We start from the raw sequence: 17,885 nt of genomic DNA on the forward strand, positions 1-17,885 counted from the left end.
TATAAAACTGGGATTAAACTGGGATAAAGAAATTAACTATCTTTATAAAAACAATGTTTGACAGCCCTATATATATATATATATATATATATATATATATATATATATATATATATATATATATATATATATATATATATATATATATATATATACATATACAATATATATATATATATATATATATATATATATATATATATATATATATATATATATATACATACATATATATATATATATATATATATATATATATATATATATATATATATATATATATATATATATATATATATATATATATATATATATATATATATATAAGGGCTGACAAACAATAAAAAAATAAATAAAATAAAAATAAAATTATATATATATATATATGTATATATATATATATTATATACTGTATATATATATATACATATATATACATATATGTATATATATATATATATATATTGTATACTGTATATATATATATATATATATATATATATATATATATATATATATATATATATATATATATATATATATATATATATATATATATATATATATATATATATAATTTTTATTGTTAGGGTATATATTTATATATATATATATATATATATATATATATATATATATATATATATATATATATATATATATATATATATATATATATATATATATATATATATATATATATATATATATATATATATATATATATATATATATACATATATGTATATATATATATATTATATACTGTATATATATATATATATATATATATATATATATATATATATATATATATATATATATATATATATATATATATATATATATATATATATATATACACATATATATACATATATATAATTTTTATTGTTAGGGTATATATTCATTCATATATATATATATATATATATATATATATATATATATATATATATATATATGTACGTGCGTACGTACCTACCTACCTACCTACCTACCTATATATATATATATATATATATATATATATATATATATATATATATATATATATATATATATATATATATATATATACATATATATAATCACAGTTGTTCATAGTTAACTCAAAATGAATCGCGATAATCGCAGATATATTTTTAATCATTAATAAATGTACGCTGGACAGATCATTTTCAAGTGTTAATACCATGACTGGACAGTTAGTTTGCTTTAATGAAATGTTTTTACACGTAATTATTTTTTTAAACAGCTCAACACAAAAATAACATAAACAAGCTTTTTAAAAAAAAAAATGTGGATGTTTATATACATATATATATATATATATATATATATATATATATATATATATATATATATATATATATATATATATATATATACACATATATGTAATACATACAATTACACAATACAATATATACAATTATATACATTACTATCATACAACACATTGAATATAATATTTCAGACTGTTTGCTATTCATTCTCTTTTTTTTTCACACTTAAATTTTTATTGAAATTTTTGGATGGAACAAATATATAGACTTGATAGAAATATAGATATCTAAACTTATGAGACAGAAAGAAATACAATGTCATTGTTAAAAAAATAAATTAAACAAACATAATAATAATAAATAAATAAATAAACATAACAAAAAAGGCTTGTGGGAGCGTAATTTGTTTTCTTTTTACCTTTCCGGTGGGCTACTTATCGTCTAAAAGGGGCTTTTGTACCAAAGGTAAGTATCATGAATGTTTTTTTAATAAATAATAATAAATATATACTATTACTTTGAAGACGTTTACAACATTTTATATGTTGTAATATAAATCAATATATTTGTATTTTCCTGTAAAAAAAACATTTAGAATTTCTTGTTAGAAAAAGAATTAAATGCTGCACTAAATTAAATACAGTGCGGTCATGTGGCTGACCGCTAGAGGCCGCCAGAGTGACTCTTAATGGCCTTTCAAACAAAAAAAACAAGCAGGAAAGAACACAATGTACAGATTGTAGCCTGTATTTAGTCATATTTACTACATACATGTTGTACCCTGCACACATATACAATATTACATTCATATTATACTCAATTAACGAGCAAGTGGACACATTATTCAAATATTATATTGCATTGAATGACAAGTGAAGCATCCTTTTTGTATGCGTTTTACGTTTTGTCTTATGTGGGGCGGTATAGAGTGGCCGTGCCAGCAACTTGAGGGTTCCAGGTTCGATCCCCGCTTCCACCATCCTGGCCACTGCCATTGTGTCCTTGGGCAAGACACTTGACCCACCTGCTCCCAGTGCCACCCACACTGCTTTAAATGGAACTTACATATTGGCTTTCACTATGTAAAAGTGCTCTGAGTCACCAGAGAAAAGCGCTATATAAATATATATATATATAAATACATCAATACAAATAAAAAAGGCATTTATGTTGTCCATGGAGCTGCCATGTGCAAAAGTCAACTTCCAATGGCATCATCATGAAGTGCTGACGTCTAAAGAGCGTGATCTATGGCTGCTCTATATGTCAAGAGATAAACGCTGCTCTTTAGACAAAGCCACATTATAAATAAAGCACATAGTTCTGCTAAGTGAAGCAACAGGATACATATCACATATACACAAAGGTTATACATGATCACTGTAGCCCCGCCCACTGGCACTGGACGCTGACATTCCATCAGAGCACATCCATACTAAAATAGATCTTAGCGTTCATTGTGTTGAGTACAGTATGCTGCGCGCGAGTCAGAAAGAAGGTGCTAAGTGATAGGACGGGGGATGATATAGGATATTTAGGTTAGTAGGTCAACTCCACGGGACAGCTGCTATCTTTAAAGTGTCCCTGATAACTTTCTTCTTTCATTTCTTTTTTTTTTATTGACATCCAGCATCAGACATTCCTATCCATGACATCATATTCACATACATCATATATATGTTTCCTGCCCTAAATGTCAAACTATTCCCTTTTTTTTTTTTAATATCCCAACCATACCACCACCCCCCGCCCCCAAAAAAAAGGAAAAAAAACAGTAGAGAAACAAAGTAGTATTTGCAAATACATCAGTTAAATAAAGAAAAAAGGAAATAATAATACGTTATTAATAATAATAATCAGAAATAAAATAAAAGAATATAAACAATATTCAGTACAATAAACATTGTACTGCTTAAAAAAAATTTTTTTTTTTTTTTTTTTTTTTAAATAATATTTATAATATATAATGATTAATGGTGGGAGCTGCCATGCAAGGCGCTAACCAGCAGCCATCAGGAGCAAGGGTGAAGTGTCTTGCCCAAGGACACAACGGACGTGACTAGGATGGTAGAGGGTGGGGATTGAACCCCAGTAACCAGCAACCCTCCGATTGCTGGCACGGCCACTCTACCAACTTCGCCACGCCGTCCCCTATATATATTTATTTATTTTAATTTTTTTTAAGCAGTACAAATATATATATATATATTTATTTTTGTATTTTTTTTACATTTAATTTATTTATTTATTTTCCTTTTTAAAAAAAATATATATATATATATTTTTTTTTCTCTCCTTTAAAAAAAAAAAAACATATATATATATATAGAAATATATATATATACAAATATATATGGGTTTTTTTCTCTACTTTAAAAAAAAATACATGTATGTATATATATATATATATATATATATATATATATATATATATATATATATATATATATATATATATATATATATATATATATGTTTTTGGTTTTTTTAAAGGAGAGAAATATATATATATATATATATATATATATATATTTTTATTTATTTATTTTTTTTTAAAGGAAAAAAAAATTAAATTAAATTTTAAAAAAATTAAAAATTATATATATATAGGGATGGCGTGGTGAAGTTGGGAGAGTGCCTTCTACCATCCTAGTCCGTTGTGTCTTTGAGCAAGACACTTCACCCTTGCTCCTGATGGGTCCTGGTTAGCGCCTTGCATGGCAGCTCCTGCCATCAGTGTGTGTGAATGTGGAAATAGTGTCAAAGTGCTTTGAGTTCCTTAAAAAGGTAGAAAAGCACTATACAAGTATAACCCATTTATATATATATATTTTTAATTAAATAAAAAAATCTAATCAAAAAAAATAATAACAATAAAAATATATATATACATATATATTTTTTTATTTTTTTAAAAAAAAATTTAAGCAGTACAATCACTAATTGGAGAAATTAAAGTCAGGCTTATGCGGCGTGACATAATTGACCCAGTTTTGCCAGTTTGAAGTCAATTTCTCCAATTTATAATGAATAAAGGCAGTTATCTTCTCCATTTGATATATTATATGTCCATTGTGATTTCCAGCCATTGCTTCAAAGTTGGGCTCTCGTGGGATATCCACTTCCTAGTAATGCTCTTTTTACTGGCCACCACTAGGATATTCATGAAGTCTTTATCTTTTTTCAGCCAGTCTCTTCTTTCATTTCTGCAGCAAACATGACATCATTCAAAGGAGCCACAGAGTGCAGGTGACCCAAACTTCACTGGCAATTTGTCTTGATGGATTTTTTGCTTCTGAAAATGAATCTGGTAGTCATTTCCAGAATATCAGTTAGTTTTTTTTTAAATAATCAAAAGATCACAAACTCTGCTCGGAACATCCCCTTTCCATGCCGCCCCTCTTGGTGTGACGTCATCTACAGAACTGGAGCCTTTAGATCACACTTTTTCTGCAGGCCAGCTACTTTTCAATGTACCAAGTGGAGGGGATCATTCCTTCGACTACTGTGTTTGCAGTTTTTGCAGTAGATCCCTAAAAAACCCAGCAGATCAGTCCTGTCATATAGAGGATCTTTGACTAGCATCTACATCTTCCTAAATAATATAAAATATATGAAACTAGGAGTGACTGCAGAACTGAGTCATGTGTTACATAAGGAAGTGTTCACATTGCGTGAGGGCCGCCACTTTTGTGTATACACTCTGTTTTTGTTTTCACTCCAGTTTCTACGAGACCCTGAAGGCATCTTGCGTGCGGAGCTGTTGCTTCCAAACACTTACGTAACATACAATTTAAAAAAATATCTACTCATTCACACCTCATTTATTGGCTTTTACTAGAAATGCCTCTCCTATTATGTATTTTACTAGAGATGCCTCTCCTGTCTCCTATCATAGAAACAAATCAACCTGTCAACAGCTTGTAAAAATGACAGCAGGGCCGTGGCTGCAACATCAGCTGTGACGTCGTTAATTTGTGGAATAATTTGGTGTGGCATGTTGGAACAAAATTAACTATACAAATAGTTGAGGCATGAAAACTAGCCCAACAAGGTAGGCTGTATAATTAATGTGTCAGCTCTCATTTATTCTGCTTTTATATACTTGACACTAACAACACGTGCAAGTTACTCCTGTCAACATTTATAAGGGAAGGAAATGTGCAAAAAAACGCAAACGAGCTATTTTGCAGGGGGTTTTTTCACAAGCTAATGTAAATGTAAAAAATAACAAAATAAAATAAAAGGAAAAAAAACATATATATATATATATATATATATATATTTTTCCTTTTATTGTATTTTTATTTTGTTATTATTTACATTTACATTAACTTGTGAAAAAAAGACCTGCAAACTAGCTTGTTTTTTTTCACAAGCTAATGTAAATGTAAATAATAAAAAAAGAAAAAATAAAAGAAAAAGAAAGAAAAAACATATATATATATATACAATATATATATGTTTTGTCCCCTTTATTTTATTTTATTTGTTTAAATTATTATTTACATATATATATATATATATATATATATATATATATATATATATTTTTTCACAAGCTAATGTAAATAAAAATTAAAAATAAAATAAAAGGAAAAAAACATATATATATATATATATATATATATATATATATATATACTGTATATGTTTTTTCCTTTTTATTTTTTTATTATTTACATTTACATTATTATTATTTACATTTACATTAGCCTGTGTTATTAAGGAAAAGAAACACATATACTGTGTGTATATATATATATATATATATATACATGTTTTTTTCTTTTCTTTTATTTTTAATTTTTATTTACATTAGCTTGTGAAAAAGATATATATATATATTTATATCTTTTTTTCACAAGCTATATATATATATATATATATATATATATATATATATATATATCTTTTTCACAAGATAATGTAAATGCAAAAACAATTAAAAATAAAATAAGGAAGAAAAACCATATATATATATATATATATATATATATATATATATATATATATATATATATATATATATATATATATATATATATATATGTTTTTTTTTCCTTTTATTTTATTTTTATAAAATAAAAGGTCAACATGTGCTCAGGTATTTTCAGATTAATAAAAAAAAACATATATATATGTATGTATGTATGTATGTATATGTATATATATATATATAGTTTTTTTCCATTTTAATTTTTTATTATTTACATTTACATTAGCTTGTGAAAAAAAGATATATATATATATATATTTATTTATTTATTTTTATTTTTTTTAAATTCACAAGCTAATGTAAATTTAAATAACAAATTTAAAAAAGGAAAAATATGTATATATATATTTTATATATATATATATATTTTATATATATATATATATATATATATATATATATATATATATATATATATATATATATATATATATATATATATATACTACATTTTTTTTTTTTTTTTTCCTTTTTTAAAATGTTTTATTTACATTAGCTTGTGAAAAAAAAAGTATTGTATTATAATTATGCGTATAATTAATATTTTTTTGTAACAAACCTGGCGAGTTGGAGTGCTGGTTGCTCAACGGACAAATCAGAATAAAACAATGTTTTACTTAAAAAAAAAAAAAAAAAAAAAAAAAGAGGAAATTATTGTGCATGGCTTGCAAACCGACACTTTATGAGGTTCCATAAATGTACAGCCTATATATATATATATATATATATATATATATATATATATATATATATATATATATATATATATATATATATACTCTTTGAACTCAGTGGCATCTTGTCAACAGACAAGTTCCCTGTGACTTGTAATATAATCTACTCTACTTCTTTTAGTGCAGGTTTCCTCGAAAGGATACGACCCCCACCTTTGCACATGTTGACCTTTTAGGTGGCGGCGTGCATGTACAGTACAGTACAGTACAGTACGTGTGTACAGTACGTGTTCTTGCAAGCTCAAACCAGCTGAGGAGTGGTTCCAACCAGATTTGTGTTCACTGCAACAGCGGGATGGTTGTCTCACCCGGCAGGGGCTGATAGAGGTAAACACACGATGGCACACAGACGTAGGGATGTTGGATTCTCTTTGAAAACGTCAACATTTCCAGTATTTTCAGATTAAATAGCTGGCTGTGTGCGGAAAATCCAATAAAACAACTCAAAATGATCTAAAAATGCAAACCTGCTACACTTATACTCACCTGCAAATACATACATTTATTCCAAAATGGAAAGAATTCTTTTTTGTCCTCAAAATTCTACACACAATACCCCATTATGACAATGTAAAAGACATTTTTTATACATTTTTGCAAATGTATTTATTTTTTTTAAATGAAGAAATCACATGTACATAAATATTCAGACTAGGGATGTCCGATAATGGCTTTTTGCCGATATCCGATATTCCGATATTGTCCAACTCTTTAATTACCGATACCGATATCAACCGATACCGATATCAACCGATATATGCAGTCGGGGAATTAACACATCATTATGCCTAACATGGACAACCAGGTATGGTGAAGATAAGGTACTTTTTTAAAAAATTAGTAAAATAAGATAAATAAATTAAAAACATTTTCTTGAATAAAAAAGAAAGTACAACAATATAAAAACAGTTACATAGAAACTAGTAATGAATGAAAATGAGTAAAATTAACTGTTAAAGGTTAGTATTATTAGTGGACCAGCAGCACGCACAATCATGTGTGCTTACGGACTGTATCCCTTGCAGACTGTATTGATATATATTGATATATCATGTAGGAAGCAGAATATTAATAACAGAAAGAAACAACCCTTTTGTGTGAATGAGTGTAAATGGGGGAGGGAGGTTTTTTGGGTTGGTGCACTAATTGTAAGTGTATCTTGTGTTTTTTATGTTGATTTAATTTAAAAAAAAACAAAAAAAAACAAAAAAAAACGATACCGATAATAAAAAAACGATACCGATAATTTCCGATATTAAATTTTAACACAAATATCGGCCGATATTATCGGACATCTCTAATTCAGACCCTTTGCTCCAATACGTTGTTGATGCACTTTTTCATCAGCAATTACAACTAATTAATTCTTCTATTTGTTTGTTTGTTTTTTAGCCGCTAAGCTAACAAACAAACAAACACATTAACCAGGTAACTTCCTGTTTCATGGAGGTTGTTAGTTAAAGGCGTTTCCCACCTAGGCCTTCAGTGATGTCCCACTTCAATGATGACCTCTCCAAATAGCATCATTGATGTCACCACATGACCATCGCTGGAGAAATACACAGGAACACATTTACGCCCTACTGGGCATTGAAACACATCAACAGTGTACATAACGGGTTTTTTCTGGCGCATTTTGTTAGAATAATTATGTGTAAGTTATCACACAACTTTTATGCTTAAAGACCGTTGCTATGGTTATTATCAATTGTGCTGAAGTTGTACTTTTCTATCTGTGCAAGGACAAAACTTCTTGACTGAGGGGTTGCCTCGCCGCGGATATTTTGGTTTGTCTTAGCCCGCTAACAGCCAAGGACTTCAAGGACCTCAACGAAGATAAGACGACGGCACGCAGACGAAGGCAATCACGAGGTCCCCAGCACATTCCGTCACGTATCGTGCGTACTGGACGCTGCTTTGCATGAAATGTGTGGCCACACCTTTTACAGGCGGCCTCAGTGACGTAACCAGGGACCTCCCAAATAAATAGAGGAGCACGTGGGCTTTGAACTCTGTCTCTGCATGATTCCTTGCTTCTTGTCTTGTTTAATAGACGTCATCAGTGTTTGAACCTGACATATTTAACAATCAATAAACCCGCATCAGCAATTGAAACATGTCTTATGTGGTGCTGTCACAATTAAAATTGCAAAAAAAAAACATTTTAAACGTGAAACAAATAAATAAAATATCTGAACTCACAGGATGTTATTTCTCTTTAAATATCCTTCTTGAAAATGGCCTGGCAGATAAATGTGTGTTGTGTTGTCTAATCATGAAAGATGCAGACGAGGCTTGGCTGACTTCTTCAGGTTTACTCCACGGGTGCTCATCCAAAACATCCCGGCCGGCATGTCTACATTCAACAACCTAAACAATGCTCTTCACTACTGTGGCATGCTGGGTAATGGAGTTCTTATGTTACCTGGCTTAGTGTTTTTCAACCTTTTTTCAGTCAAGGCACATTTTTATCTGACTTTTTCTCGTTAGATTTCACCTCATTCCACTTTTTATAATGTTCTTTTTTATTTTTACAATAGTATTTCCAGAATGTGTGGCAGGCCGGTAAACAATTAGTTGCCGGCCGCAAATGGCCCCCGGGCCGCACTTTGGACACCCCTGATGTAGGGCATCTCCAGACGTTTGCCCAGCTCATGGAGCCATCCTTGGGGAAGAGACGGGAGGACAACAGGGTGACAAGAACTAAATCATCCAGACTAGAGATACATTTTATTATTATGTTTATCTTACCTAAAAATAAATATATTTATTAATTTATTTTAAAAAACTAAATACATTTTTACTAGGTATGTCCGATAATGGCTTTTTGCCGATATCCGATATTCGGATATTGTCCAACTCTTTAATTACCGATACCAATATCAACCGATACCGATATCAACCGATATATGCAGTCGTGGAATTAACACATTATTATGCCTAATTTGGACAACCTTGTATGGTGAAGATAAGGTACTTTTAAAAAATAAATAAATAAATAAGATAACTAAATTTTAAAAAAATTCTTGAATAAAAAAGAAAGTAAAACAATATAAAAACAGTTACATAGAAACTAGTAATTAATGAAAATGAGTAAAATTAACTGTTAAGGTTAGTACTATTAGTGGACCAGCAGCACGCACAATCATGTGTGCTTACGGACTGTATCCCTTGCAGACTGTATTGATATATAATGTAGGAACCAGAATATTGATAACATAAAGAAATGGGGGGAGGGAGTTTTTTTGGGTTGGTGCACTAATTGTAAGTGTATCTTGTGTTTTTTATGTTGATTTATTTTTTTTTATTTTTTTTTTTTTTTTTTTAAAAACATACTGATAATAAAAAAATCGATACCGATAATTTCCGATATTACATTTTAACGCATTCATCGGCCGATAATATCGGCCTGCCGATATTATCGGCCGATAAAGGTTAATACTATTAGTGGACCAGCAGCACGCACAATCATGTGTGCTTACGGACTGTATCCCTTGCAGACTGTATTGATATATATTGATATATAATGTAGGAACCAGAATATTGATAACAGAAAGAAATGGGGGGAGGGAGGTTTTTTGGGTTGGTGCACTAATTGTAAGTGTATCTTGTGTTTTTTATGTTGATTTAATAAAAAAAATCAAAATTAAAACATTTTAAAAAACGATAGATAATAAAAAAAACGATACCGATAATTTCCGATATTACATTTTAACGCATCTATCGGCCGATAATATCGGCAGGCCGATATTATCGGACATCCCTAATTTTTACTATATTTTGCTAAAAACATCAAAATTAATTGGATTTTTATTTGTATTTTTTCTGACTCCTTATTACATCCAGCCATAGAATTATACATTAAAATAAACATATTTCAAATAATTAATTTTAAATGATCATAATAATTCATTTAAAATGACCATATTTAATTGTTAAAATAATTGCTTGTTTATCAACAACTTTAGCATTTTATTCATTACATTTTGAAGCTCTCAGAAGCCAAGTTATGTTATATTCCTTAAGATTTATTTATGCAAGTTTGAAGTATCAATTATCTAAACACAGTTTTGTTTGCATATTTTCAAGATGTAGATATACCGTATTTCCTTGAATTGCCGCCGGGAATATAGTATTCGCCTGCCTAGAATTACAGCCGGGTCAAACTCGTTTCGCAAAATAATTAGCGCATGCTTGGCACTTCCGCCGGGTCAAATATGAGCCATTAAATGACTCCCGCCTCCTGGTGGTAGAGGGCGCTAGTGATCCTTTTTGCGACTACCAGTACTGCAGAAGAACGGTGCTGCAGAAGAAGACAACAAGCAGCTAGCATGAGCAGCGATCGTTTGCTTGCACTTTTACCATGGAGGATTACATATCTAAAATAAAACAGTTTTCTAAACTGGACTTTCAATCTAAGCAGGAGGTAATAATTAAAGGAATATCTCCAGAGACTTTTAAAACTGAAGAAAGATAAGGAAGACTGCCTTTGATCAGAAGCATGGACATCATTTATAAGTAAAGGTAAGACCATAATAACGTTTTTTTATTAAATTTGCTTTTCATGATAAGTTAAGCGCCGGAGTGAGAAGAGGTTTTAAAATAATTAGCGCATGCTTGCCCATCCCGCATGCTTTTGGTAAGCGCAGGAGTGAGAAGAGGTTTTAAATTAATTAGCGCCCCTGCGGCTATTCAAGGAAATACGGTGTATATATATATACATATATATGAAATACTTGACTTGGTGAATTCTAGCTGTAAATATACTCCTCCCCTCTTAACCACGCCCCCGAAATCGGAGGTCTCAAGGTTGGCAAGTATGCCCGCCACTTCATTTAATTTGGCCCTGGAAAGCCTGGAAATAATATGTATCAATACAATAAAGTACTGTAACTTTTATGACTAAATGTATTCTTTCTTTGTACTTTGGCAGAAAACAAATACATGTACTCCATGTAACATATGTTTTTCTCCCTAACAAAGCAACGATACAAAAATGAAACTTTGCTACCTTCCGACATGGATTTGTCCTTAGTTGGTTCACAACTTCTCATTTTGGATCATCGGTCTGCTGCTTTATTGTTTCTGCAGAATCCGCAGCCTGAGAAAGTTGTTCTAACCCCGCATGGTGGGGATGTCCACATCGTCCGCTGCGTGAGAGCTTCAGGGACACGGGGAAAAATCAATTTCCTGTCTAGAATTGAGCAGAAAGGCGCCGCATAAAATAGGGATTACCAAAATACCTCAATCTTTGGTTTTAATGCTGAAAAAGTCCATTTTGCTTGTTGACGTTTGGGATTTCTACTTTCTTATGCCGTGAAAAGATGACATCATCCAGCACAGGGTTGTAAAATGCTATCTCAATGCACGTGCAGATAAGCCACCCGTGGATAAGCAGCTTTTCAGTAAATCCTGGTGGAAAAAAACATTTAAAAAAATAATAATAAAACAGAGTGATTTGGATGCAGAACATCTCGCCCTCATTCCCTCTTCATGCAGAGTGGAGCACACATCACAAAGATCACAGACGCCAACAACATGGTGAGGTTTGCGTAAAAAAACAACATTTTCCTGTGGAAGTGTTGAATGTGTGCTAATGGATGTGCATGTTGGTGCCATGAGGGGCGGGTCAGAGAAGTGAGACACTGTGTTCTCTGCACTGTGCACGTTGTCACTAACAGCTCGGGGGGGGAGGGGGAGGGGAGGACTTAGGTCTGGCCCAGACTGAACCGCCATCCTAAACACGCATCGGCCCGACACGTGCATCATCATCATCATCATCACGCTGCTGCTGCACAGGCACCATGCTGTGACACGCAGGCCCCAAACCAGGGGTCACCAACCTTTTTGAAACCAACAGCTACTTCTTGGGTAGTGATTAATGCGAAGGGCTACCAGTTTGATACACACGTAAATAAATTGCCAGAAATAGCCAATTTGCTCAATTTACCTTTAACTCTATTTTATTGTTAATAATTAATGATATTTACACCCTAATTGAACAGTTTAAAAGAGGAGAAAACACGAAAAAAATGACAATTAAATTTTGAAACATAGTTTATCTTCAATTTCGACTCTTTAAAATTCAAAATTCAACCGAAAAAAAGAAGAGAAAAACTAGCTAATTTGACTCTTTTTGAAAAAATAAAAAAAATAATTTATGGAACATCATTAGTAATTTTTCCTGATAAAGATTAATTTTAGAATTTTGATGACATGTTTTAAATAGGTTAAAATCCAATCTACACTTTGTTAGAATATATAACAAATTGGACCAAGCTATATTTCTAACAAAGACAAATCATTATTTCTTCTAGATTTTCCAGAACAAAAATTTTAAAAGAAATTCAAAAGACTTTGAAATAAGATTTAAATTTGATTCTACAGACTTTCTAGATTTGCCCGAATAATTTTTTTGAATTTTAATCATAATAAGTTTGAAGAAATATTTAACAAACATTCTTCGTCGAAAAAACAGAAGCTAAAATGAAGAATTAAATTAACATGTATTTATTATTCTTTACAATAAAAAAAAAAAATTTTACTTGAACATTGATTGAAATTGTCAGGAAAGAAGAGGAAGGAATTTAAAAGGTAAAAAGGTATATGTGTTTAAAAATCCTAAAATCATTTTTAAGGTTGTATTTTTTCTCTAAAATTGTCTTTCTGAAAGTTATAAAAAGCAAAGTAAAAAAATTAATGAATTTATTTAAACAAGTGAAGACCAAGTCTTTAAAACATTTTCTTGTATTTTCAAATTATATTTGAGTTTTGTCTCTCTAAGAATTAAAAATGTCAGGCAAAGCGAGACCAGCTTGCTAGTAAATAAATAAAATTTAAAAAATAGAGGCAGCTCACTGGTAAGTGCTGCTATTTGAGCTATTTTTAGAACAGGCCAGCGGGCTACTCATCTGGTCCTTACGGGCTACCTGGTGCCCGCGGGCACCGCGTTGGTGACCCCTGCACTAGAGACTCCACGCTAACAACCGTGTGGTGCCGTTTGTGCACAGACACCATTTACACTGCCAAAAGTCAGTGGTCAAAAACAAGGGAAAAAAATACAAAAATGAGGGGTATTTTACTTGAACTAAGCAAAATTATCTGCCAATAGAACAAGAAAATTTGGCTTGTCAAGACTTTCCAAAACAAGTCAGATTAGCTAACCTCAATGAACCCAAAAATAGCTTAAAATAAGTATATTCTCACTAATAACAAGTGCACTTTTCTTGGTAGAAAAAAAAATATATGAGACCTTTTTGCTCATTATGTTGAAAAATATTCTTAAATTAAGTATATATTAATTAAGTAATAAAAAAAATAAAAAATAAGATGAATTAATTAATTAATTAATTAGAAAAATGTAATTAATTAAAGGCCTACTGAAATGATTTTTTTTTAGTTAAACGGGAATAGCAGATCCATTCTATGTGTCATACTTGATCATTTTGCGATATTGCCATATTTTTGCTGAAAGGATTTAGTAGAGAAAATCGACGATAAAGTTTGCAACTTTTGCTCGCTGATAAAAAAAAGCCTTGCCTGTACCGGAAGTAGCGTGTCGTCACAGGAGGTAATATTCCTCACAATTTTCCTTTCTTTACAATGGAGCGAGAGAGATTCGGAGCGACAAAGCGACGATTACCCCATTAATTTGAGCGAGGATGAAAGATTTGTGGATGAGGAACGTTACAGTGAAGGACTTGAGAGGCAGTGATGGACGTATCTTTTTTCGCTCTGACCGTAACTTAGGTACAAGCTGGCTCATTGGATTCCACACTCTCTCCTTTTTCTATTGAGGATCACGGATTTGTATTTTAAACCACCTCGGATACTATATCCTCTTGAAAATGAGTCGAACACGCGAAATGGACATTTAAAGTGACTTTTATCTCCACGACAATACATCGGTGACACACTTAGCTACTGAGCTAACGTGATAGCATCGTTCTCAAATGCAGATAGAAACAAAATAAATAAATCCCTGACTGGAAGGATTGACAGAAGATCAACAATACTATTAAACCATGGACATGTAACTACACGGTTACATCAACAGCCGTGCTCACCTGCGTTCCAGCGATCAATGGCGCGACGAAGGACACCCATCATCGACGAACCTCTGTAGCATGAGCTAACGTGATAGCATCTGTCTCAAATGCAGATAGAAACAAAATAAATAAATCCCTGACTGGAAGGATTGACAGAAGATCAACAATACTATTAAACCATGGACATGTAACTACACGGTTACATCAACAGCCGTGCTCACCTGCGTTCCAGCGATCAATGGCGCGACGAAGGACACCCATCATCGACGAACCTATGTAGCATGAGCTAACGTGATAGCATCTGTCTCAAATGCAGATAGAAACAAAAGAAATAAACCCCTGACTGGAAGGATAGACAGAAGATCAACAATACTATTAAACCATGGACATGTAACTACACGGTTAAAAATTCTCAGCCTGGTAAGGCTTAACAATGCTGTTGCTAACGACGCTAAGGCGAATTTAGCAACTTAGCAACCGGACCTCACAGAACTATGCTAAAAACATTAGCGCTCCACCTATGCCAGCCAGCCCTCATCTTCCCATCAACACCCGTGCTCACCTGCGTTCCAGCGATCGACGGCGCGACGAAGGACTTCATCCGTGAGTTTGGCGGCAAGCATCGGCTAGGCGTCTGCTAAGTAAGTAGTCCTTGTTGTGTTGCTGTAAGTATTGTACTTAGCCGCTAAGACACCGATCGATCCCACCTACAACGTTCTTCTTTGCAGCCTCCATTGTTAATTAAACAAATTGCAAAAGATTCACCAACACAGATGTCCAGAATACTGTGGAATTTTGTCGAAGAAAACCAGAGGTTTTTGTATCGGGTCCGATGGGGTCCGACCACTTCCGTGGATTTTGTGACGTCACGCGCATAAATCATATCCAAAGGAGTTTTTCGACCGGAAGTGTGGCGGGAATTTTAAAATGTCACTTTATAAGTTAACCAGGCCATATTGGCATGTGTTGCAATGTTAAGATTTCATCATTGATATATAAACTATCAGACTGTGTGGTCGCTAGTAGTGGCTTTCAGTAAGCCTTTAAGTATATATTCATTAAATGAAGTAAATGCTAGTGCCATTATTTTTGACATAATGATATGCACTCGGCATTACATTTCTTGAAACCAGCAAACTTGTACTAAAAACTAGTTTATTGTTCTTAATGGAAAGGCAACAAGGCAAGCGCTTGTTACTCTCGGGGTCTCCTAGCCGCTCAGGCAAATCATATGGTCTAAAAATGCATTTTTCCATGGATAACATGACATCATCGCGCCAAGTGCGTGCTCTTTCAGTCAATTAGTGCGCATATATACAGCCCGGCCCCCGGACAAAATGTTTTTCATTGTAATTTTGAAGAATTTACCTGAATGTGCATGAACTATTTCTGTTCACAATTGTTTGAAATGTCAAATGTTGAAATATTAACTGTCAGTTTACTGTACTGTGCCAACTGTACTACTATATGAGTACCTGTTTTCTATTGTTTCATTGGAAATAAAACAGCAAAGTCCATTTGGCTGTCATCTGTTTTAATTATGAGACACAATTGTGTCAAAGTCATGATTTTTTATTTCATGCTTGAAGTAAGAAATGATGACTTTAAAAAAGTAGTTTTATACTTGTGAGTGTTGATGACACAGCTTTGCAACACTTGATATTCTAGTTTCAAGCATGTTTTACTCAATATAGCTCATCAAATCTCAGCAACAAGCTGTAATACGGTGGTGTCCAAAGTGCGGCCGGCAGGTAATTTTTTAACGGCACCACGGCACATTCTAAAAATACGATGAAAAAATAGTAATAAACAGGTATAAAAGAGCAAACAGGTGAAATGTAAGAAGAAAATGTTGCATTATTTACTCTAATAACACAAAGCTGCCATGCAGGCTGTTTCTTTCTTTAAAAAATAATAATGAATCAAAATCAATGTCATTATGAATTATTGACCTATTCAAGGCTCCATTTACTTCACATTAAATATTCCACTTTGAGATATTTTGGGGGGAAAATGTTGCATATTTTTTGGTTGCCATTTAAAAAAACTAAGTTTTTTAAAGAAGGGCCTAAAACGAACAAACAAAAAACATAAACAACAATAAAACTTATAATTGACGGATAGATCTGAAGTTGATCTTGAGACTATTGTGGTAATAGTAAAAAAAAATGTTGGAATTATTTTTTTTAAACTTTACTGAGCAGTACCCTTTTGGATCCCCAATCATTTTAGTGGGAGTTTTTTTTTTTTAAATTTTAAGTGTCAGTGCTAAAAAAAATAATGAATTAAAATCAATGTCGTTATGAGTTATTGACCTTTTTAAGACTCCAATTATTATATAATCTCAAATATTCCACTTTAAAAATTTTATTGGGGGAAAATATTGCATATTTTGTGTTTTTTTCAATAAAAAAACACGGTTTTCCTTGACAAAAATGGCATACAACTTAAATCTTTAAAAGCGTTTTATTGACAGATAGACCTAATGTTGATCTAGAGATTTAAACCTTGAATAATAATAATAATAATAATAATTAGGGATGTCCGATAATGGCTTTTTGCCGATATCCGATATTCCGATATTGTCCAACTCTTTACTTACCGATACCGATATCAACCGATACATGCAGTCGTGGAATTAACACATTATTATGCCTAATTTGGACAACCAGGTATGGTGAAGATAAGGTACTTTTTTTTAAAAATAATAAAATAAGATAACTAAATTAAAAACATTTTCTTGAATAAAAAAGAAAGTAAAACAATATAAAAACAGTTACATAGAAACTAGTAATGAATGAAAATGAGTAAAATT

The sequence above is a fragment of the Entelurus aequoreus genome, linkage group LG11, assembly GCF_033978785.1.
Source record: "Entelurus aequoreus isolate RoL-2023_Sb linkage group LG11, RoL_Eaeq_v1.1, whole genome shotgun sequence".
Lineage (NCBI taxonomy): Eukaryota > Metazoa > Chordata > Actinopteri > Syngnathiformes > Syngnathidae > Entelurus > Entelurus aequoreus.